At 37.1% G+C, this 24,953-nt stretch overlaps 1 protein-coding gene across 1 annotated transcript in view; it reads right to left on the bottom strand.

The window, feature by feature from the left end:
* The window catches only part of TENM4 (teneurin transmembrane protein 4), a 1,362,823-nt gene that overhangs the window by 729,056 nt on the left and 608,814 nt on the right, over positions 1-24,953 (bottom strand). The window contains exon 5 of the mRNA XM_039562133.1: positions 6,992-7,070. The gene's annotated coding sequence lies outside the window, so the exon portion shown is untranslated. The remainder of the gene's footprint in view (positions 1-6,991; positions 7,071-24,953) is intronic.

The following is a 24,953-nucleotide window of genomic DNA, read 5'->3' on the forward strand; positions in this document are numbered from 1 at the left end:
TAAATTAGGTTGCTGTGAAAGCACACAGATTTTATTCAGGCTCCTAGTGTTAGTGTAGTTATTTTACTTATTTCCCTTTTCCTACCATTTTCAAAATGTACCTTAAATTACAAGAAACAAATCATATTATCTATCTAATATCCTCATTCAAATTGCTATTAGAAGCACAACAACAGAATTATCTCTATTATCTGCTAATTTAAGCATATTGACCTTCTTTCTCCCTGCTTCCTGCCAAGGACTCTAGCATTTAAGAGTTTGCATGAGTATAGATGCCTGTGTCTCTTATGCAATACTTCCCAGCTACAGGGGCTATACCTGGTGGCATGATTCCGTATTATCTTTCCCCAGGAGATTATCTCCTTCACAGCCTTAAGATTGATTTTTTTTTTCTGACATTGAATTCCTGAGTATACTGCAGAAAGCATTCTTCGCATTTTGTATTATCTGCAAAAAAAGCCCAGCCCAACCTATTCTTCCTCTTAGGCAGAAACACAAACCCTTATTCATTATCTCCAAAGACAACGTGTTTACCTCTGGAGTCTGCTCTTCCATATCTTTCACAGCTCTCAATGCAGTAAATAGTGTTTCTCCTCTACCCGAGAGCAGAAAGTGGTCTTTTACTGATTTTTCAATTTTTTTTTTTTCTTTTCTTTCTGGAAAGGGTGAAAGCCTTTCTAATTGCCTGGGCTTTGATCCTGTAGTCAAAATCACATTTGTTACAGAACAGATAGGAAAAAGCCTTGAGTTTATTGCAGAGGAAAGAAACTTGGCTAATGGATAGAACATGGGACTGAAAGGCAGATTTGGGATTTATTCCTATCATTACTATTTGCTTCTACATGATCATTGTCAAGTCATTTAACCTCTGTGTCTCATGTTCCTCTATATGCAGAATTAAAAAATAATGTTTCTCTGTTCCAGGCAGATATTGCATAGTGTGAGGCCTAATTAAAGCCAGTAAAGTGTTTTGAGATCCTTGGGTAAAAGGTGCTATAAAAAGTTCCAACTATTAATTGCTTCGTGCTCCCTAGAAGATTTTAACTCGCATATCTCTTTGAATCATGGATTTCTATTAAATGAAGATTGTTTTCTGGGCAATCATGCAGTTGTTAGCTTTTTAATTTCAGAAACAGATGTCTTGTGAGATTGAGCCATTCTTACTTATGAAGTAACCTGATGTCTCAGCTAATACCTACAGACTTGTGGAATAACACATGAATCCAACGCACCGCTAACCCACTTTACTCTCTTTTGTAAGTTTCTGCACATTCTTATGACTTCCTGTATTAAGTCCACCACTTTAGAATATATGTCTTTCCCCAGGAGGAACAAATCTAATCTAAAGAAGATTTCTGTTACATTTTGTTTCCTCACCCTCATTTTGGATAGAGAATCTTCAGGAGGAGATGGAGAAAGCATGTTCATTGACTGAAATCATCTGCTTCTCAGATTACCAAGCTCTAGACTATGCTCCACAAAATGGTAGTATTAAAACCAACATGGTCTTGCATGAATTCTGAGGAGTCAGTTTCTTCTAAACATTTGCATGGATGTGAACCACTATGTAATACTATCACTTCTCCTTAGGTTACCTTTTCTTCCTACAGGGCTGAAACAGGCAAAACACTTAGCAGACACACAAAACCTGTCTTATTTCACTTCTCCTTTAAGGAATGCTCCAATTTCTTGCAATTCTGGCAAAAACTGACCATTTTTTTTTAAGATAACCAAGAAATTTACAGACTATCACCTTGCACATAACTTCCCAGATTCTCTTGGAAGGTACTTGGTTAATGGCTGTATTGCTTTCAGCAGAATGAACTATTTCTTTTCAAGAAGACACAAACACAAATTAAAACACACCTTTAAAAAAGCAAGAATTCTGGAATTGTACCTTACGCCTATCACACACTAACAAGACTAACATGACTAACATGAGCAACAAAAGTTCAGATTTTTTTTAATAGATAACACATCCAAGAACAGTTTGTTTCACTATTACTTGGCAAAAAAAAAAAAAATCCATCAAAACATACAAAACCCCAATTTTCTCCAAGTTGAATGGAAACTTTCATTATCTGGATTTTTGCCATTAACCATGAAGCTGGTAAAAGGCAGAAGATACAAGAAACTTTTCTTTGGAAAAAATGGTGAAACTATATTACTGAACTATCTTACTGCTCAGTTTTGAACCCAACATTTATACTGTCAGCACACTTTCTCTACCCAAACACCATTTAGAATCATAGAACTGTAAAATCGCCTGTGTTGGAAGGGACCTTTAAAAATTGTCTTGTTCTAGCCCCCCTGCCATGGGCAGGGACACCTTCCACTAGACCAGGTTGCTCTGACATCCATCCAGCCTGGCCTTGAACACTTCCAGGGAGGGGCATCCACAACTTCTCTGGGCAACCTGTGCCAATGCCTCACCATACTCACAGTAAAGAATTTCTCCCCAGTATCTAATCCAAATCTACCCTCTTTCAGTTTGAATCCATTCCCCCTTGTCCTGTCAGTACATGGTCTTTCAAAAAGTCCCTTTCCATCTTTCTTGTAGTCTCCCTTTGGGTACTGAAAGGCCAGAATTAGGTCACTTCGGAGCATTTTCCAGGCTGAACAATCCCAGTTCTCTTAGCTTTTCGTCTAACTGTCTTGGTGGGCCTCCTCTGGACTTGCTCCACAGGTCAACATCTTTCCTGTGCTGGGAACCCCAGAAATGGATGCAGTACTCGCATTGGGGTCTCACAAGATCTAAACAAATGCAGTGGTTCTTCAGAGAGCTACGAAGAGTCAAATTCCAAACAAATGTTCACATAAAAATTGACTTCTATAGGTGATTCGGGACTGGAGAAAAAGATTGTTCATCACCAGACAGAAGATGTCCATATATGCCAGAAAAACAGCAGTGATGATGAATGTAAATTTTCTAAAGTAAAACAGCATTTTTAAACATTTCCAGGGATAAGCTACAAGTTTTTCTCCATCAAAAGCAGGATTAATTACTTCTCCTTGACCTGGGGTCTCCTATAAAATAGGAACCAGCTTGCAGTATTCAAGTATTGGAGAGAGCTCCCAGACTCTGCTGTGGGTTGTATTTAACTATTTACTGAAAATGCTCCAGCTGCAGCTGGAGTCTCTTTGTTCAATATTTATTATTATTTAACCCATAAGGAAATGGAAATAATGTAAATATTTTTGATGAATGGATTCAGTCCTGGAATTTTTTCGGGTGTGGCTGCCTGTCATTTCTGCAGAGAGAATCTCTTCTTCTAACTTGACTCTACAATAATTTGCAACTCAGTAAAAGTTTTTTTGAGTGGATATTAGCAATTTTATGGTCTTTTGCTGTACTACTGCTAGTTTTCATCATCAGAGAGTGAAAGACTGGAACATGATACATGTGCGATCTTGCAACTGCCTTTATCTAATGCAATGGCAATATTTTCAAGGTTTCCAGTCCTATTTCTGTGTTTTATTTCAAGCTGTTTCCAATAATTACATAGTAGAGCACCTGTGCTGGATGAGTATCAAGGGTATTAAGGCCAGAAATTTTTGCAGACAAAAAGAACACTTGTTTTTATCTTAAATTGATTTTTCTTATTCAAACAATCCAGCAGAAGAGTCAACACCCAAATTTATGAGTATGTTAAGGCATGAGAAGCAGAAAATTAAAAGGTGACTGTGTAGCAGCAGCTCTAATTGGTATTATTCAAGCTGGTGAAGTGCAGATAAAAAGCACAAAATATAAAAAGCTGGAGCTCAGATCTAAAGAGCCCTTTTCAAAAGAGTTCGGATTCTACTAGTCATATAGAAAAGAACTGTTGTAACTACTTATACTTCTATATAGTTGAGATATACAGAGAAGTGTGTCGTGCCAATCCATACACCTAATTGCAAGGCATATAAACAGCATGATTATTTCCCAAAAAGATTATGATTCCTAGTGTTTGGAAACAGAACTGTTACTTCTTGTAATTGAGTTCATAATAATTTCATCTCCAGTCACAGTACTAATTTCTTGTGCATCCCAAAAGATATTCTGCCCACGCATGTTGTACAGTTGCTGTGTATGTCCATCACAGCTATTTTGTGGGGTGTTTAGAAGCCTTCAGATCCCCAACATGGCAATGGTTGCTGCAAAAAGCATCAATCTATAACCCAAATCAGTAGATCTGTCAATGTGATATGATCATGTATGGAATATAAGGGCTGTTGGTTTCAGATAGGGTATCTAAGCCACACCATTTTAAAGCAAACAGGGCAACCAGATATTGTCATTATGTTTTTCAACACACTGAGAGTGCAGTTTGAGATGATTGTAAATGAGAGTCTCCTGTCAGGGATTCAGCTTCCACCAAGCCCAAGCTGATGCTCTTTACTCCTGAGACAGACAATACAGATTTCACCAGGTAAAGGTTGCATTTATTGGCCACTATAACGTACAGCAGCGAGGTGGATTTATCCACAGCCTCCCTTCCCCCCTCCACCCTTTCTACACAACTGTTTCCTTGAGTGGTAATTTTTGCTCTGGATTCAGGGGCAGTGTACCAGAGACACGTAGGGCTGGGAAAGACCACAGGAGATGGACTTAATCCTATATCTCAAGGAGGATCAGTTATATCTGACTGAAGATTCTTCAACCTATTCTGAAAGCCCTCCACAATATATCCAAGCAGCATATTCCAGCACTATATTTTCCCAATCTGTCCAAGCTCTCTGCTGCTACCTGCCCTGAACTGACTTCAGTTTAATTTCCCAACATTTTTCTCTCTCCAATATAAATTTGATGGAGACAATAAAGCATTTATTTCTTTATTTAAAAGCCTATAATTTCTTTGAAGTTCATCACTATAAACCAGCTCAAGCAATTCCACCTTTCTTTTCATTCTTTCTCATGAACCTCTCATACTCATCCTTATTTTTCCTCATGGGTCTATGTCCAGTTTGTTCATAGCATTTTTTAAGTGTCCCACAATGGATATTCCTGAGGTTGTACCAATACCAAACAGAGCATAGCAGGTGGTTTATTTTGCATTTTGCAGGCTGCACTTTTATCCACATTGCAAAATGACATTTTTCCTTTTCACAGAAACATAGTATTCTTCACTCATATTCCCCTGTGTGTTTTATGGCCCCCTGCTAGGAAGACTGGACAGAGTTCCCTCTGTAAAATCAGTCATGATTCCCCAAGTGAGCTGAAGTTTTGCTCAGCATGTAAAAATCTGTGCCCTCCAGTGATCAAAGCAGTCAGTGATCATACAGACTTCTGAGAGCAAGTCATACTCTAAAACAAAAGCATTTAAAAGAAAATCTTAAAACCACAGGACAAATTATGTGTACATCTATGGTATTAGGTACCTAATTATCTCCCGCAGCAGGATCCTAACCTTACTAAAGAAATCCCACTTCCTTTCTTCTGGCTCCCCAACTTCCCTCAGCATCTTTAGAGTTCAGTTGCACTCATCCATTGAATATTAAATCATGTAATTTCTCTTGAAGATTAAGTAAAGTACCTTGGTGTGTGTAGATCATAAAACAGTTTTCTGACCATCATACATCTCACCCAGCTACATAGAATGCCAGACCCTTAGGATAAGTTATGTGGGAAGGGACCTCTGTATGTCTAGTCCATCCTTACCTCAAAAGCAAGTCTAACTGGATGAGATTGTTTTGGACTTTGTCCAGTTGAGTTTTGAACACTATCTGTAGAAATAATCCCCCTTCTGCCAAGCACAGATTTTGATTCCCTCCTCCTGGTATATATCCAGGTAATATGTGAAAATACAACACTAATACTTTTTCCAGATATTTTCTTTCTTGCTGATAGAGACTTAACAGAGGAGACCTATTTGTTTTCAATTCAAGACATTTCAAAGTGTTAAGTATTTCAGTCACTGTGGCTAACAACAAATAAAATATCCTTTGTGTTTCATCAGTGTATTTTTATACAGCAACCTAGCAACTCAAACCTGGTGATTTCACCTTTGGTCTCTTTTCCACATTTTTGATACAAAATCCCAGCACTAACAGCATTTCAAGTGCAGATTTTACACCCAATGGATGGAAGTAGCAATCAGCATTGCAGACAGTATTGAAAATGCAAGAGTTAAAGCAACTCCACTAGAAACAAAAAGTTATATTTTATACTATTCATTTTTGGCAATATTTTAAGAAGAAATAGGTTTTATCAGGCCTAATGGAGTTTAATCATTCTTAACAGCTACCCAGTGAGCTCTCCAATTATGTAAAGAAGAATAATTCAGTTCATACACCACTGTACATGCATTACTGTATCTCCACACAGAAATATAGTTCCTGCTCTTCAGAAATTACTCAATCAACATCATACAATAAACCAGAGATATCAATAGGGCTATAGCTTGGGTGGTTTTGACTAGTGACTTTATAACTAATCTTTTAAATGTATGATTTTCTAGATACTCTCTATTCAAGTACCTTTAGTAACTGACATATGTTAATCAGCTACAAATAAAAACTGCATTGAGGTTTATAGGCAAACAAACATTCTTTAGCATCAAAAACAAACCAAAAGCACAATACCTACAGTGAATAAAATAAGATCAATCCAAAAATGAAAAAAGAAAAGAAAGCCCAACAAGGAAAAAAAAGATTAAAAAAATAGCAAGAACCATTATGACTCTTGTATTAGCCTGTAAAACTGAACTTTGGACATTTCTGATGAGGGAGTACCTGCAGATAAAGCAACCTGCAAAGCCTCATGATACACAATGGCACAAAGTGGAAACTGAAAATGTTTCTCTAAGAGAGGAAGGAAAAAAGATATAGTAATACTGAAGCTACTTGTGAAAGGGAAGGGAACTGCAAATATTTAAAACATATTATTTAATTTGCTTTTCCCTTTTTTGTTTGTTTTTTAGTAAACATCATATTGAACAGGAAGTAAACCTTCCTTCACATTCCTGGACCTGAAATGTGGTAAAAGAGCAGAAAGAATACAACAACTTACCAGCAAGGCTGTTTGCTATTCATCCAATACTTGTATGATACTCTATCTCCAACAGGATCCATATACTATTACCAGTGTCCTGTAAGATGATAAAGACAAAACAAACCATAATTCTTTGAGGAATATTGTAAATAAGAAATGCAAGTACGGCGTCAGTGAGAAATACTATGTGCTACTGAAATTTCATGCCATATCTACTAGGAGAGTGTAGTTATTATTACAAGACATTTTAGCTAAGATTACTACTGGGGAAAATGACATTTGAAGACAATACAGCAAAATAATAACAGGTGGGCAGGTTTTACTTCATCAAAAAATGTTGATTAATCTATATCATAAAAAAACATATTCATGATACAAAATGAATAAAAATTAAATTGTATTTATCTACTCGAATGAAGAGATTTTTCTGGTGCTGCTTGAAAATCCCATGTCAGTCTCACTAGAAAAAAAAAATTGTTTGAAAGTATAATTTGTGTTGCTTTGCTTTATTTCCTTAAAGCTTAGTTTAAGGTAGTTATTAGACTCCTGTGTGAAGCTGGTAGAGAAAGAGAAACACCTCTGAGAGCAAATCAAGTCACTTGTGTGGATGTCCCTCTCTTCACACAGGTTGTTTAGGTGGTCATTTCAGCCTGCACTGCCAGCTGGTTAACTTAGAAAACATGAATCCCATCCAGAAAGTGCAGGGGAAACAAAAATTACTTTGTCTATTTTTATTTTGACAATGTTTAGCTGTCTCCCACTCCTGCAATCTGCAAAGTGGCAGTGGATCAGAAGGCAGGCTTCTTCACGGTTGTGAAATTTTTCTCCAATGAGAGTTCAGGCTTTAATAAAATTAACTCCCCCTGAACAAACCCATGGTGCTAGGGTCAGAAAAGTACTGCAGATTAAACTTCAGACACCTTTCCCGAGGTATCCCCTGAGATGATGAGAGAAGTCAGTGGACAAACCTTAAGGCTGTTGTTTCAGTGAAGGATCAGAGAATACAAATCCCTGTTCAGGGCCCCTATTTCAATACACGTTTCATCTCCTGAGCATTAATAATACACATAAAGCTCAATGTTTACAAAGAAACTGCAGAATATGCAGGCTACAACATAAATATTTTACAAGTGTGGAGAACCTGCTAAAAGAGATCTTTTCTCACTTTTACTAATGCATCCTTCATACCAATAACAACCTTAGTATATGTAATCACTTTATGTAAAAGGAATAGTCTCGCCAAATATGAAATGGTTGCTGAGATACAGATTGATCTGCCCAATGAAAAACAAATATTACAATTCAATCTGCTTTTAGTGAGTCCAGAAGCATCCTCATCTTAAATGCTCTTTAAGAATATTTTCTCTCTTAACATGCACCAATTAGAAGGAGGAAAAGCAGATGGCCAAAATAAATTAGAGACAGCATACCAGCCGAGCCTCAGATCATCACCATTGGCAGATCTGAGCAACATCACCATCCAGTCAGTAGTTAGGAAGAGAAGTATGCATGTTTTTTTCCTCTATCCCTTTCTGGAATAAAATTGGAGAGGCACTGCAGCTGCCGGAGTACTCAGTTAGCAGATCTGAAGAAAGCAGAAATCTGGCCAAGGATATATAAACCCTTCTGGGGAAGAAATTTTCTTAATATCCAACCTAAACCTCCCCTGGCACAACCTGGGGCCAGTTCCGCCTGTCTTATTTCTTGTTACTTGGGAGATCAACCCCCACCTCACTGCAACCTACTTTCAAGTACTTGTAGAGAGTGAGAAGGCCCCTGAGCCTCCTTTTCTCCAGAATGAACACCCCCAGCTCCCTCAGCCACTCTTCATAAGACTTGTTTTCCAGACTCTTCCTCAGCTCTATTGTCCTTCTCTGGATAAGCAGAATGACACGTCTAATATGACATCTGTGCTACTCATCAAGATAAGTCCTAAGTAGAGCAATTTTTAGATTGTTTGGTTTGTTTTTAGTGGGGTTTTTTTTATGATAATGGCTGCAACTGCCCCGTGGTGTTGTCATTAATGGATAGTCATCCTAGACTGTAACACAGCATCATGGAGTACACACATGGTGACAGTGAGGAACAGGAGTCAGGGCAATAACTGGAAACAGGCCTGATGGGAAAAAATGGGACATTAGGGATATACCTCATCCTGTATGTTAGAACACCTGAAGCTTTCTGAGGCAGCTGAGTTAACTGACCTGCTTCTGTGTTTGCAGAAATTAGTTACAACAAACACAAGTTTCGGCAATACCAAATGACTTACTGAAAGTGTTTTGGCTTTCTGGTGAGCAAGTGAGAGTTTGAAGAAAGATCTAAATGCACAGTTTCACTACTGGACAAAGAAAACAGGTCAACCATCCTTGAAATGTTATTGTTTTGCTTATATGTTTATATAAAAATTACCTGAAAAAGCTATGAAGAGTATTAAGTAATCTGAATGCTGAGTGAATAAAGAAAGTGATTTCAGAGCAGTTAAACATGCAAGAATGTCTGAAAGGTTTTGGGTTGCTTTGGTTTTGTTTTTATTCTACCTTTTAAATTGAAGATAAATTGCAGGCCACACATGTACACAAGTTATCAGCTGGTTTAATTTTCATACAGACAGTCTTATTTTTTGCAGGTTTTTTCCCCCAGTTGTACTACTAGAAAGTGTAAGTACTATGTGCTGCATCTAATTGACACAGCTGCATTTCTAGTTAAAAACTTCAGGCATTTTGCGGTTCAGAATTGAGTATTTAACATGTCATGAGCATTATAAGATACCATTTGTTTCCAATATGAATTGCATAATTGGGTAACCCAGTCCCTGCACAACTAGGGGCTATTGTGCTTTGCCATGTCATTTTGAATTGTCTTTTACCTATGATAAATAATCCTTTTAGTGTTTCCACTGTTGCTGGAGGGTGTTCTACCTCTTTATATTTTTCTTTTCTTGCCATTTTAAAAGCTTTTTTCCAAAAGAATTAACTTCTGAATACATTACTTTTGTCCCCTAAAACCTTCTATTTATATTTTATAGCTGGGCCAGTCTTATTGTAGATAGGATTTTATTTGGGATGAAGATGTGTCAAAAACATGTTTTCCAGAGCTTTGGGAAAGCCTTGCATGTGGGAACCCCTGCAACATATCACGAAAGAATAGACTCATGCAATTCGAACATTTCCAGAAATCCACTTTATTAGAAATAACTTTTTATAGCGTTTGAGCTTTTTCAGGCTCAAATCTGGGAATCACAGAACTGTGGAAATATCATATCATGGCATATAACACCATTTGAATTAGAGTCCTGCTGTGTTAGGCATTGAACACAAATTACATCCAGATTGTTCTTTAGCCCTAATTGCTCTCAGTTTTTATTTATAGTTTTAAAAGAGACAATCAGCCGTACAAAGTTCTAGTCTTTCTTAATAATTACTTACAGACACATCCCACTGAGAACAAAACCAGTTGCCATTTTCCATTATCTATGACAATCACTCATAAAAGAATACCAATCCACCCTCCTAAAATAGTACCTCTGACCTTCAGAGAAAGTGGAGGTTTGTACAAACAGCCTAGAGTAAAAACTAATGTAGCCACCTGGAATCTGATGGGGCAAAAGTGATTTTTAAGTCATAACTAAGCAATAAAATCCCCCTTTGCCATGAATTTCAACAGTTGCAGCAATATGGCTGTAAGAAACCTAAAGATTTGTTTTATGGAACCTGTTTATTGATTATTTTGCTCCGAATGCTCAGGATTTACAGTGCAGTACTGAAGATGTCTTGTTTTGGCACGTGGACAAGAATAGAAGGTAGAGCAGGACTGGGAGGAAGGATAGATACATCTGCAATGTGACATCATTGCTAAAAGAAACACGGAGGGGAGGCTGGAACTATATGACCTTCAAGGTGCCTTTCTACCCAAACCATTCTGTGATTGTACGTGTTTCTGTGGTTTGCTATGATAAGTGGCTGCTTGGAAACGTGATTTTGAGTGGAAGTCCATTTAGAACCAGGGAATGTGAATTCTGTGGAGATTTTTCTTAAATTAGAAAGTCAACAACATATGACTTCAGAGAGTCTGAAAGGCAGTTCAGTTGACTCAGCTTAGTTGCCACAGAATACTGGCCTCTGTCAGATACATAACAAGCAGCCTCTGCCACTTACACAATAGGGCAACGCATCTCACCCTCAGATTCCAAAGAGCATGTCAGTTCCTAAAGGGCACACCTCAGAGGTCCTGCATTGTATCACACAACAACATGTACCTGGCCTGGATGTACCCTGCAATACCTCTGGAACGGCAGAATGCCCCTTGTTCAAAAATGAGTGTTTGTATATATATGTACACACATAGGATTCTACTGCACCTTCTCAGGCTCCTAATTTGTCCAATTCATTTGGCTATTAGATCACACACAGAGGAGGTGGATTAAAGGAAGACAGACTAGGAGCATAGCATGAAAGGTGCTATGTGATGAAATGAAGATCTGGCCTGGAATTCCCTTCTTCCACACAACTATCTATTGTCATTCAAGTTACCTCAGGGACGCAGGTCACCCACACTTTGATTCCTCTTCAGATTTTGTGGCTGACAAAGGGAATGTTGGAACTCTATGTACTTCAAAATTAATTTATATTTACATCCATTTTGCCTATGTATTACTTTAAGTGTGATGTGAAGGAGCAGTCAGTTTAAAGACTGTAACAGGCATTTACACATATTTGATATATCTCACAGAGGGATGTATATACACAAAGGCTAACTTTAGTCATGGACAACTTAAGACAAATTTCCCCAGGCTTCCATTATAGTCAGTTCAGGGAAGGGATCCTCCAGAGAGTGATCCAGACTTGGATCTGGACTTGCTGGCATTTTCACTGATTTTTCAGAGCAGCATCCATTCCTGTCAAGTTCTTACAATTATTGTGCAAAATACCACTTTAACAGCAGGGTAGCTGTGTCAAGCAGCACTCAGCACTTGAACCATCCCTGCATCACCTTTTTCAGCACTCCTACACTGAAATGTAAAACCATGCTACACCTACTTGTCTAGGTAGTCTACGTTTTGAGACCTCTATGTCTGATCAAAGACCAGGTTAAGCATGATGCTCCTTGAGTTAACACTACATGGAAGATAAGTTCTGATGAAAGCTGTAGAAGAAAAAGGGGACTGGACAACTCTACAGAAGAAGCACTTACTTGCACCCACACATGTACATGGATATCCAAAGAAGTGTGATCTTTGGGAGGGTGAAGAGGAACACACTTGTACTTTGTGAAACTGTTTCACTGGGTTGCTGTTGTTTCTCTGTGTGAAAATAGATTTTTTCATTGGAGTTTCATAGAACGTGGTAAAATGCTCATGAAGCCAGCTCTGTTGAGACAGCTTAAATGCTGTTATCTAGTAAAGTGAAGAATCATCTCCAGGATTCAGCTGTGCTTTAAACAGAAATTCTCGAGCTCCTTGTCAGCAGCTTAGATATTCTTGTGAATGCTGTATAGATTTTATGGAAAGAGAGAGACTTACAAACTGCATGTGGTGACGTATGTGGTCACTGTAATGATTCATTTATGTATTGCTAATTGGCACTGCTAGTGTCAGTTAACACCAATTCATTCATAAAATGTATGCAGTGGCAGCTAGTTTCTGGTTTACAATAGTTAGAAATCTGTCAGTCATGCTGCAAAGAGAAGGAAAGCAAGCTTCTTATGTGCTACATATTTACAAAAAGAAATCTAAAGTCCTACAGTTCACAATAATATTTTTGTTGTTACTTTCTGTATTATATTTTTGTAGATAGATCTGTGGTTTATATTTGTATCAAAATTAGTCCAAGATGCCAAATTTTAACTTGGAAGAAATGTCAACTTGAAGAGTTTAAGTATTTGAAAATATCAGTGGAAGGAAAAAGATGCTTATGAACACAGTGGAAACTGAACTGAAGTGATTTGAGAAAAGCTCAGCAATTTTACATCTGTCTCTGGGCATGTTTTTGTTTTTTAACAACCCAAGCATTGAAAACCAGAAAAGAAGAACAATGTGTTAAACAGAATGAGATTATATTCAAGGCATGAGAAAGAGCTCAGGATACCTGAGTAGGGCAACAGTGCAAAAGTATACAGCAGTGTGGCTTCAAGCTCAAAAGTTCTTTGATCACTGCTCACAAGTGTTTGAAGTGGCAAAAATTTTTATAATGCTTTAAAGCCATAAAGATATTTGGCTTCCTACAAGACTTATTTCCAAAGTTTTCAATCTGAAGAAGGATTATTTCTACAGTTAACAAGGAGGGACAGGAGAAACCCTAGAGAGAGATTCATCACACCTAAGTTAGACATCTGCATCTGAGCCAGTCACCCTAGGCTCCCTTTCCAGTCAGGAAGAGTGAACAGCACTGCTACAGTACGAGACATCCGTCTCTTTTAGACCTCTTCCTTAAGATGACAATTTTTACCGTAAAACCCATTGTATCTCATCTTTGATTATAACTGGAGCCTGGTTAACTAGCTCAGATAGTAGATGTTTAAAATCAGGTATGAAAATCCCACCTCTGCTATGTCCAAACGCTTCCAGAATGAGCACAGGGCATTTCCCAGTATCAGCTGCCGTGCTGAACATACAGGAATGTGACACTGAAGTTGAACTTTCTAACAATATTTAAGAAAAGCAGGGAGCTAGAGTTCACTGCAACTGAGTGCTTGATAAAAATATATCACTAAATAAATGAAATTAATTTTTCTTGTCATATTTAATAATGATTCTGATGAAGAGACACTTGTGACACAATGAGAGTTTTTTTGGGAGGTCTCATAATGGGCCAGAAAAATATATACTTTTAAGTAAGAGATATATGTCAAGATTCCTTATACATATTTTCCGTAAATACTTTCAGATCTTTAACTCCCAGTGAGGAGATTTTCAACTTTGTGTTTTTCATAACTGTGGTGGTTCAACCCTTTTAAACACATGTAAGCTCTTTTTACTCCTTGTGCATACTGTTGTTCCGCATTTTGACTGCTTGCAATTATATTTATTTTCAAGAAATGCTGTTTACATCCAAACCTACATAAGACAAAAAAAGATTGTTTCTTCTGTACATACCTTCAAGAAATAAGAAAAATGGTCCTTGAAGAAGTGTTTGGAAAAACATCTCTTGTGATTTACTAGACAGCACCTAAAGTGCAGAGATTCAGGAAATCCCCTCACCTGAAGATGGTTAGAGGATGGGAAAGTATTAGGTGTAAACATCAAATTTGCATGTTCAGTTCATCCTTTTCTCCTGCAGTCTGCTTGCAGCCACTGCTGGAGAAAGAGAACTACTAAATGTGCCCAGGTTCTCCATCTCAACCCCTTTTAACATAAATTGAAAAGCTGAGGATATACAACGTGAAATGGTGGCCAGATAACAGAGAACACTTGTCAGCTCTAATCCAACTCATTTATGTAGCTGGAAAACATTAGTGTTATTCATTACTCTCTAACATTTCATCAGATGTTCTTTAGGTGCATACTTAAATAGCAATGAACTAAAAATATTGAAAGTTCTATACATTTCCACATAACCTGCTTCAGGTCTGACCTTTTTAAGAGTGTTTGCAACTCATTAAGTGGAATCAATACCCTTAATTAGCATTCAATTGTTAAGAAAGGCTAAGTTCTTTAAAATTTTATAGAGCATGTGTAAAACTGAGTTAGATGTATCAGTTCCTTTATCAACAGAATGAGCCTAAAGATTGCTTTTTTATTATGTGCTGACAAGTGTTTAAACTCTCTCTACTTTCTGAGAGAAATCAGGAGTGAGCAAATTAAATAGGCAGAATTTTAATGTATCAATTGAGCTAAAATAAAAAAAATGTTGAACTGTATCCTTAAACAGAAAGGTTAGATTGGATTCTGATGAATATTCCTGTAGGAAGAAAAGACCTAACATCTCTTTTATTCTTTCACCCAAACACTGAAAATAAAAAGCAAGGGAATCTTCTGGTTTCTAACTCCATTGATTCAGTCTTTAGTTTGAGACTGCATATTCCTCCAGCTTTTCCAACACTAACCTCACGAGTATTTTAATTCTTATTTTTTTTGAGTTTGGCTAGATTAGGGGAAAAAAAAAAAGAAAAAAACCCTAGTTACTGATCCTGGCTTTGTAACAAGAACCTCAATCACTACTTTCTGTGTCAAATCTAGATTTTCCAATCACAACATTTTTTGCCTCAGTTGGAAAAAGGAAACACGGCAATCTAAGACATTGCACCAGAGTCCAGGACTAAACTCAGCAATAAACAAATTGAGGGCGGAAAAAAAATGTTAATTATTGACACCATTCACCCTCTGTATCGTGAAGATTCATGTATCTCTGTTACAGTTTGGAGAGTCATTGCAAGAACAGACTTCATTCTAGTGTTCCAGATAACCATCATGAAACCAGTTTTGGAAGGCAAGGTCAGGAGGTTAGAAGCATGTCCCCTCTTTTGTCTGGTACATTTGGCTTACACTGGTGTACTTACAAGAATCTGTTGTTTCAGTCCCATTATGTGCAAACATCTGTGGAGTTTCTGAATAACATAAAATAAATTATTCAACATATACCTAGTCTTTGTGGATTTAAGGTCAAAACAGATCAGTAAAATACGGGTCTGATTTCTGGACAAGCACATAACAAAGAACTTCACACACTAATTCCTGTATCAAGATTATGGCTTCTGCTTGAACTGTCACAAACTCCAGTAAAGAATATCCAGACTCAACTTTTAGACTTCAGGTGGTGAGGAATTCATCATGCATCCAAGAAGGCTTTTCCAATGCATAATTATCTTTACTTAGTATACATACCTTGGTTCTAGCCTGGATTTATCTAGCATCAGCTTCTACCCACTGAAACTCATTATGACTTTCCAGTAAATTAAAAAGTCACTACCATCAGATGGTTTTCTTCACTTAAGTGCTTGTAGACCATGATGAAACCACCTCTTAAACTCTATTATGAAATAAATTGATTGAGAATTTTTACTGTATCTCCTCAAAAGACATTAACTGCTTGTTGAAGTTATTAGGTAGCAAATATACTGGCATGTTCTTTAAAGACTTTCACAATCTCTCCAACGGATCATAAGCCCAATATTCAAGAATGGTAGTTCTTTCTTTAAACACACCTTGTCAGTGTATACAGGGAATTTCTCAGCCTGCAGTACTTTTCAGAGAAGAGAGGCATGGTTTTACATTCTTCAGCTGTGAAATTCTTTCCCTTTCTGCCTTCCAAGCCTAACAGTTTGTTTTCCAAATGTTCCAAAATGCACCAGTTCTTGTCTCTTGAGAACGGAAGCAGTCAGCCCCTCTCAAAAAATTTTAAAACTCCTGCTCATGAAATCCATTCTGTGGCTCCCTTCCAGCTAGTCATGCTCAATCTTCTGTTAATAAGGGAATTTCCCCTTCTAGTTTTATATATAGGAAACATGTTGTCTAAATACAAAAGGTTTGACACATCTATATATGAAAAGAATCCAGCTCCTTTAATCTGTAAATTATCCTCTCTTGTTATCCAAAACAAGTCATATATATAAAACTTAGCTATGTAAACCTGTTTTATCTCACAAACTTAGCCAGAAGCTCAGTGTTAAACAACTAGCTAAGAGCTACAGGTAAGTTCAACAAGCCCTATAGACTCCACTTCTCTCTCAATCCATAAATTGTTGTAGAATCTGTTACGCTGGAATGTCTCCTCCAGCAAGAACATGTTATAAGAATGAAAAATAGTTGTTGTCACTAGTTTTGAGATCAATTCATGGCAGCAACAACATATTCCCCTTTGAATGGTGCTCAGCTACCCCTTGCTTTCAATGCCTGCTACTAAAAGTGTTTGCTATACACCTGTTTTGGATCGATCTGACTTAGACTGTAAAATTCTTGTGTGTGTGTATATATCTATATCTATATCTATATCTAATCTATATCTATATATCTATATCATCTATATCTATATCTATATCATCTATACCTATACCTATACCTATACCTATATCTATATCATCTATATCTATATCAATATCTATCTATATCTATATCTATCATCTATATCTGTATTTATATCTATGTCTATATCTATCTATATCTATATATCAGTATTTTCTGCCACTTTCTGTAAAAAATGAGGGGATCAATATATCTTTTTCCTTTGTGATAGCACAGCACAATAGCAGCAGTCATAGTTTGACTCCTGTTAGCTGCTGCTAAAGATAGGAAACCTATCTCTCTACTATTAAAGTTGCACATCTGAGCAAGAAACTTTATTCTGAGCAGTCCTGGTTAACTTTTATGGGTGGGGTTGAAAATTTCAGGTCTGAAAAAAAAAGAAAACTTCCATAATCTGGAAGGTATTTTCATTTTAGCACTTATTATCCTTCAGTAAGTTTTAAGGTGGCTCTGAAATATGAAGGTAGAACTGCACCAGCCCTTGCCTTAGTTCCAGAGTGGGGGTGGTACAGTGCAGATTACAGGCTGGTGGAGTCACATCAGGGTATGAGGTTTTCAGGCCCAAAGGTAGAAGACACTGGCTTTTCAATGCGTTGGCATTTTGGTATCCATGTAATTCCTAACCCATAGGTTTGGGCAGGCAGCAGTTTTGATCTCTAATTCAAACTTGATGGAAATTTCAAAAGTTGCATTATGACATCATGGGTTGACAATATCCCACAGCTGAATAGAACAAATTATATTTGTATAGGGTTATACAAATATTCTGTATTTTTGCCTTGTTCCTCATCCTTTCTTTAGATTTGTTTGCTAGGTTACCATGTGAGTAATACATCTACTCATTCAGACGTGAAAAGGGTAGCACAAATAGTTACTTGTGCTGATTTGACTTGACAATCTCTCTTGCTTCCTTTTTCTCCTATTTTTTTTAACTATTTCTCTTGACACAGCTCCAGCTACTTCTCCTAAGCTTCTGAGTCCCAAAGCTACCATCTGGCCTGCAGCTTGGAAAAGCTGTTCTCAGTGTAGAATCTTCCTTATTTGACACTCCAGCTAAGACTTTTTATAATCTCTACTCCCACTATCCTAGGCATGCTAATAAAAAACAACAACAAATGTTACTAAAAGAAACTGAAGCAAAACTTTTATGGCAGGAAAATAATTCATGCCAATAATGCTGAGCAAATTTGAATTCACTTTGATACTAGCAATCTGCTTACTTGGGAAAAAAAAAAAAAGCAAAAAAACCCCACAACCAACCCCCAAATACCAAAAATTCCACCTGACATGATTGTGGAGCAGATACTATAGGAAGAAATACCCACTCCGTCATGACACTAGAATACCTGAGCTGATGTTCCACTTGCTGCTGCTATACTACTAGACAGAGTCACAAAATGGCCAACCAGTCTTTTTATTTCTTACATGAAAAAATTGAGTACATTAATTTTTCTCTAGAAGGTTTGTATTTTTCTGGTAGCATATCAAAATATTGCCCTTAGTTTAATTTTTGTCATGTTGAGGGCAGTGAGCGAATCATTGCTTAGAATGTAATATACTACACTAACTGTACAAATTTCCCTGAAGTAAACACTTTCCAAATCTGATTTGCAATACTCATACCCTGGTCTTTGATTTGTCAAGAGCTAACTGCACAGCAGTACAATAGCAAGCAGAGACAGAGCAGCAAATCACACTAACTTAATTGTGACAGGGATTGGTTGTAGTATTTTGAATAAAAAGGAAAAAGACTCTCAGAAATTGAATCTTCCTGGTGAAAATAAGTTTCACAGAATTCTACAAGAAGAAACCAGATCTAAACACCAACTGCAGTTTGAAGTAAACAAAGGAGACCGGAATACTTTTTACTCTAGCATTTTATTCTACTCATTGTAATAGTTGTGCACATTCTCTGATTGGGAAACATTTATTTCCAAAGATCAAAGTCTATTGAATAGTTCACTAAAACTAAAGACCCACGGAGAAGTATTTCTTAGAAGGTCATATTGGGTCACTGGTTAATGCTCTTTTGTTCAGAGACTTCTGTAGAACTGGCCAGCCCCAGATGCAACAGAAGGATACGTAACCTCACACAATAATGAGAGTTGTAGGGTCAAGGAGTTGTGACAAACAGAATGAAGTCCAAAAGACTGCTGATTCCCAGTGGTATTTCTCAGGAATCACTCCTGAAGATAATTTGGCTTTAAGTTTGTGCTAATGGTCTGGGCAGTGGACAGAGTGCACCTCAGTAAGGTTTTGGGTGAAGCCAAATTGGTGTGGGGAGCACTTAATAAGCTCAGGATTGGGTCTGCCATTAAGAGGACACTCAAAAAGCTGGAGATATGGATTCAAAGGAACTTCACCGCAAAGAAAATGCACAGTCCTGGAATTGAGATGGTCCCATGCATAACACAGGCTGGGATCTGGTTGTGAGAGACTGTAAGAAATGGATTACCTCAATCTGGAGAACAGAAAGGTAAAGGGACGCCTTACCATTGTTTATAACTATCTAGTCAGAGAGTACAATGTGGATGAAAACAAACACAGAAATACAGAACAGAACAAAAAATCGCAAAGGCCGAGCTGCAGGACAGGAAATTCTGATTATACATTAGGAGAAACATTCATAAGAAAGGTAATAAAACATTGGGTAAGGTGGCACAAAGAGGTTGTGAAATCTCTATCTCTTAATTAAAAATCCAACTGGAAAAGATTCCAAGAAATCTGTCTTAGGTTGGCCCTGCTTTGAGGAGCAGATTGGACAAAATTGGCTCCAGAGATCTCTTCCAGTTTAAACTACTCTATGAAATAATATTTTAGTGTTTAAAGCCTAAAAAAGTGCTGTAATTTTGTTTTCTCACAAAAATCAATCTTCTGCTCTAGGTGTTATTTCTGGATATTCTTGTAGGCAATAAATGCAGCTCAATTCTTGTCTCTAATCTCTTGATAACAGAATTCTGCTTATCTCACAAACAACTTTTCACTTGGATGTCCAATCTGATTGATCTGGTCTCCGATTAAACATTCAAATGGCTGTTAGTTTTGTTTGATTTTACTGCTCAGTGGTATTTTTTCTACAGTGGAAATTCTACTTTTTTTGTTGAGTTTTCCATGTTGCTTATCTTTTCTAAATCTCAGTTTCTGCAATATTCAGTGTGAGGTTAGTGGTCTACTCAACAGTTAAGCAGGGACATCACGGGTATGTGGGATGGCATAATCTATGCTGTTGTTCTTTCCTTTCCCTGTTTATTAAAAAGTATTTTGCTTTCTAACAGCATCTGCACTTTAAGAAAAAAGTGCTATATGTAAACATTCCATACATAAATAAAATATATTAAGGCTGGATTTCTAAGAGTAGAAACTTTCATTAGGATTAACAGGCAATAAAGGGGGTTTTGGAGGAGCAGGAAACAGATCTCAATTGCAAGGTCCATCTGCTACCTACAGGAAAAAACACTGTTCTGTGGAAATAATTCCTGGCTGAAGAACAGTGTGCAAAACCACATCTCAGTCTCTGCTAGTGGAGGATTCATTCTGCACTCATATGAAGATGTATGAGTATACATCTCTTTGACTGCATGGGCTTTAGCTCTGTTCTTGTTTCCAGGATAGATGGGAAGCATTATTCTCCTCACCAGTGTCTTAATTTCTCCTAGACACCAATCCTTATATTTCTATTAATTCTATCAGGCAACCATTTCATGAAGAAAGGACGAGGTATAAGTCTTAATAGCTTAGGCACTAATAAGATTTTCAAGAGACTTTGAGTTCTGATCAACAGCTAAAATACAATTTCTTTTTATGAACTTCTTAGGTCTGGTCACACCTCCACCTCGAGCAAGGTGGTTATGTGGCTGATATTGACAGCCCAACAACTCCATCAATTGTTTCAAATTACATTTATCTTAATGGTTTGAGCTCTGCAGTTTAGACATGCATGAAAGAATTTTTGTGAGACTGTCAAGTAAAATGATCGCATTTACTTCACCATGGGCTTGGTAACCACAGCTACCTTTGCTCTGTTAATACCCAGAAGTCCTGTATTTCTGTTGGGCTACCTCTGGGATCTTCACAGTGTGTGAGGCTCACCGAACTGAGGAATGCAATGCAAATACCCAGAAACTAGAGCCACCTGAGAGGCTGTGCCCATGTGGCATGGTGCAACGTGAAGATGGTTGAGCCTGAGTTTTGAAAGTGGCATTACCATACTCAGCCCACTGCTATATCAGGGGAAACACTGAGAGTCTATTGAGAACAAATGCGTGAAGCCCTGTTATATTGCTCCCCTTTGAAATTGCTTGTGTGTTAGAAAAATAAAGCTAAAACTATTCAGCTGACTTTTTTTGAAGGCAGATCAGAAGCCCTTACTGGGAATTTTGTACATTTATGTGTATATTGACACATGGAAAATACTTAAGTTTCTTTAATTCTTGTTTTTCTATATACACACAACAGTACACAGTTGTTCTACATGAGGGCAAAACACTACATAGGCTGTAATTTAAGAGAAAGAGACTATTAGTACGATGTCATATTTCTTTGACAAGCACATGCTTTTGTACTGTATTAAAGCAAGGTCAACTCAAATTTTACATTGATTTTCCTGGAAAATGCCAAGAGGCAAGAAAGTGCAATGTAACATCTCTGTTGATTTTATATCCAGGTTCTGATAGAACAAAAGGGAATTAAGCACTCCATGAAAAAATTAACATAAATATGTATGTAGAATTTCTATTCATTGAGAGCTGTCTAAGGAAGACTTGATTCCCAAGTTGTAAACTTCCATTTGCCTTTATAATTAGGTGATCATGTCCACATACTAATAAACCAGTACATAGTATTTTACTAAAAATGAACATGAAATTACTTAGGGAAGAATGTCTTCCTCTGTTTCATTGACACACATAAATTAAAGGTATTCAAAGTTACAAAAATAGTCCTCCTTTCTACCTCTCCTTTTTTGTAATATTTTATCATTTGGGTCAAAATGTGGTTAGCTACTCCAGACTGGTATATTTATTAATTTTGTATGTCTACTGTGAATATCCTGGTGCATTAAATTACCAAGCAGAGGAAAAATTGAACTTTGCAGATGACTAGAAGGAAAAGAAAAAACAAACAAGAAAAAATTAAGAAGGAAAAATGGAGAGCTCAGCAGCATGACCAAAATATTAGTTAACCATTGGTCAAGTGAACGAGTATTTCAGTGAGGGGGGGACTAAAACTGAACAGCATTATAAAGAGAACAAACAACTCATTGATGGTAAATCACAGGAAGGAGTCTGAACACATTGCAGTTAAACATTGAGTGTAGAAAGTGGGATTCAGAGGAGAGGCTTTAGCCCCAAATAATAGTTCACATGCGCGTTCATAGAGGAAACAGTTTTTAATGAGGAATTCCTTCAACTCCTTTCATTAGGAAGTGACAAGTTTGATTAGAGGAATATTTGGTGATATTTTTTCTTTTCCTTCTCCCTTTGGTAATTCATCCCTACTTATGTCACATTCCATTTTTGTCTATGGTGAGTTTTCCCATTTATCATAAAAGGAGCAAGTCATCAGGTCCATATTTTACTAATACAGGACAAGGAAGTGTTAATGAGACTTCACTCAAAAGAAAAGAAAGCCCAGTAGTCTCCAAGAGCTAATAAGCAAGAATTCTACTCAGTTTGAGTGAATGTTGTTCCATTTTGGTTTGCGTTCTTTTGCAAAGTTTCTGTTTGCAGAGGACACATATGCTAAAATATATATTTTTTAAAGGTCATGATTTGATATTTTTCCAGAAAAAATGGAAAAGACATGAAAATATAATTTTTGATCTGTAAAGGGCTACTGAGGTCAGTGATCAGAGAGTGAACACAGGATAATATAGCAAATAAGCAAAGCAGCCAGAGCTAGATTATTATTTCTACATTAAAGACTCAGATTTCTGGCAGGCAGTATTTGTATCAAAACAGTATATTGACATACAATGCAGGCTGCTGTACATGAACAAATCCTGGGGAGCTTCGAGGGGCTCTTGGGGAGGGGCTATTTTTTTCTTCCCACATTTTTCTTACACATTTCCAGCTACAAGAGAGAAACCTAACCCACAGAGAGCCCAATGAGCAAACCAGCTGATATTGGCATGGGCACAGTGACTCTGATCTAAGTGAAGGTTGCAACTCAGCAACAAATGTAATGGTTAGGAGAATAAGGCACTAGTGAAAGGGGTGATAGGGCTTGAATAAAATTAAAATCAACATATTCATGGTATTTTGAATTAATCTTTCTCAGCTGAGTACAGAATGATAAATCCAGGCTGAAAGAAAAAGGAAAACTCTTCAAGCTTTAGATAAAAGAGATAATAAGAGTGATTTGCACCTAAGTTAATTTGTTTATGACTTTTAATTGAAATATTATTTATAAGGCAACAGTAGCTAATAGCCATATTTTTTCTGTGAAATGTGTTGAACTATGCAAGCCAAAAAGAGTGCCTGCCTTGTGAATTAGATAGAAACTTGGATGATTTATTTGTTCCTGATCTAATCCTGATCAAAATAGCTCACTGAATTCCTACAGCACCTTCATAGGAGAAAGTGAAAATATAAGGACTGTGTCTTATGAGGAAAAAATTCTGGATGATCAATCATTGCAACTAATTCTTTTACCTTGTTTAATCAATTACAAATCCCGTGCCTTGTCTTTTACAAGAAGTTGGGTTACAAATATAAAGTCACAATACTTAAGTGAATATCCAAGAATAATTTTAAAAAGGATTATCAGAACTTTCTCTAAATTCACAACTCTTCATCTATCATATTTTTCTGCCCTATTCACCTACCTTCATCTACCCAAATTCACAATTCTTCATCTCTTGCAAGAACCCTAACTGGCTAAGTGGCATAGTTTTCAATAAAATAGCAACATTTGAACAGTATTTCAAAAAAGGCTACACAGCTTTTTTTGGGGAAACAAATGAATTATGCATCTTAAATATCAACAAATATTTATACAGCTAACAATCTGCAGCTTAAGTGGTCTCTACAAATTTAAAGAAAGGGCATACTGTAGTACTCCATGATAAACTCAATAATAATTAGAATTCCTACCAGGCTGTTAACTAATGCAGACATATTAACATGTATTTTTAGCTGAGCTTATTTTGTTCTAATAAAATTTAAAGAAGCATAGCTGAAGGGTAAGAAGTAGCAGCATCTGCTCTACTACCAGCTCTGCATTCTGCTGTGCCATTTAGGCACTGCCAGTGTGTATGTTTTTGAAATGCTGAAATGAAGTCCTAGATTGATCCACTGTTACTGCTTTAAAATAGTCTGTGTATAAGCCTCTGCTTCTAAATTCTATAATACAGGATTTCTGGAGGGATGCAATCCCAAAAGTAGCAGCCTAAATTAGAGACTTAGCTCAACAGAAGTGATGACACTTCATACTTATGGCCGTCTCTCAGAAAACAGATTCCAATACATGTATCCCTAAACATATCTGTGTGTTTCTCTTTGATGTCCAGGTTCATTAAAAGCAGTCCTTTTAGTTTTTTTTAATTTTTCAAAATATTTTTGTATGTTCTAACTACTACAAGACTGGTGTCTGTGTCATGACTGGGAATCATGCTAAAGCAAGATGGCACAAATATTAAATGGAAGGTGATTTGTTTTGTAGTAATGATATTTCTTAAGTGATACAGATTTCTCTGAAGGACAACAAATTTCAAGGTAAAAAAGAGTCTGGGCCTTTACATATGATTTGGGGGAGTTAATGTTGAATGAAAAAACAGTTCTTGAAGTATTTGCAAGGAGTCTGCTGCATGCTTTCACCCCTCCCTTCACATGTGCTTGCAGGCTGGTGCAGTCAGAGTCCTGTCAATGGCACTTCTAAGTTATGATGGGTTAATTCACATCTCTCTGGGCATCACTGGTGCTTGACAAGGTGTGAGATCTGAGGGCACATTGGCAGTGTGGAGCGTGTTGAGTGCCTTGGACAGTGTAATTCAGACACCTCAAGGAATGTCTCCCCTAGGATATCTCA

This window comes from Corvus cornix, chromosome 1 (genome assembly GCF_000738735.6).
Source record: "Corvus cornix cornix isolate S_Up_H32 chromosome 1, ASM73873v5, whole genome shotgun sequence".
In the NCBI taxonomy this organism is placed as follows: Eukaryota; Metazoa; Chordata; class Aves; order Passeriformes; family Corvidae; genus Corvus; species Corvus cornix.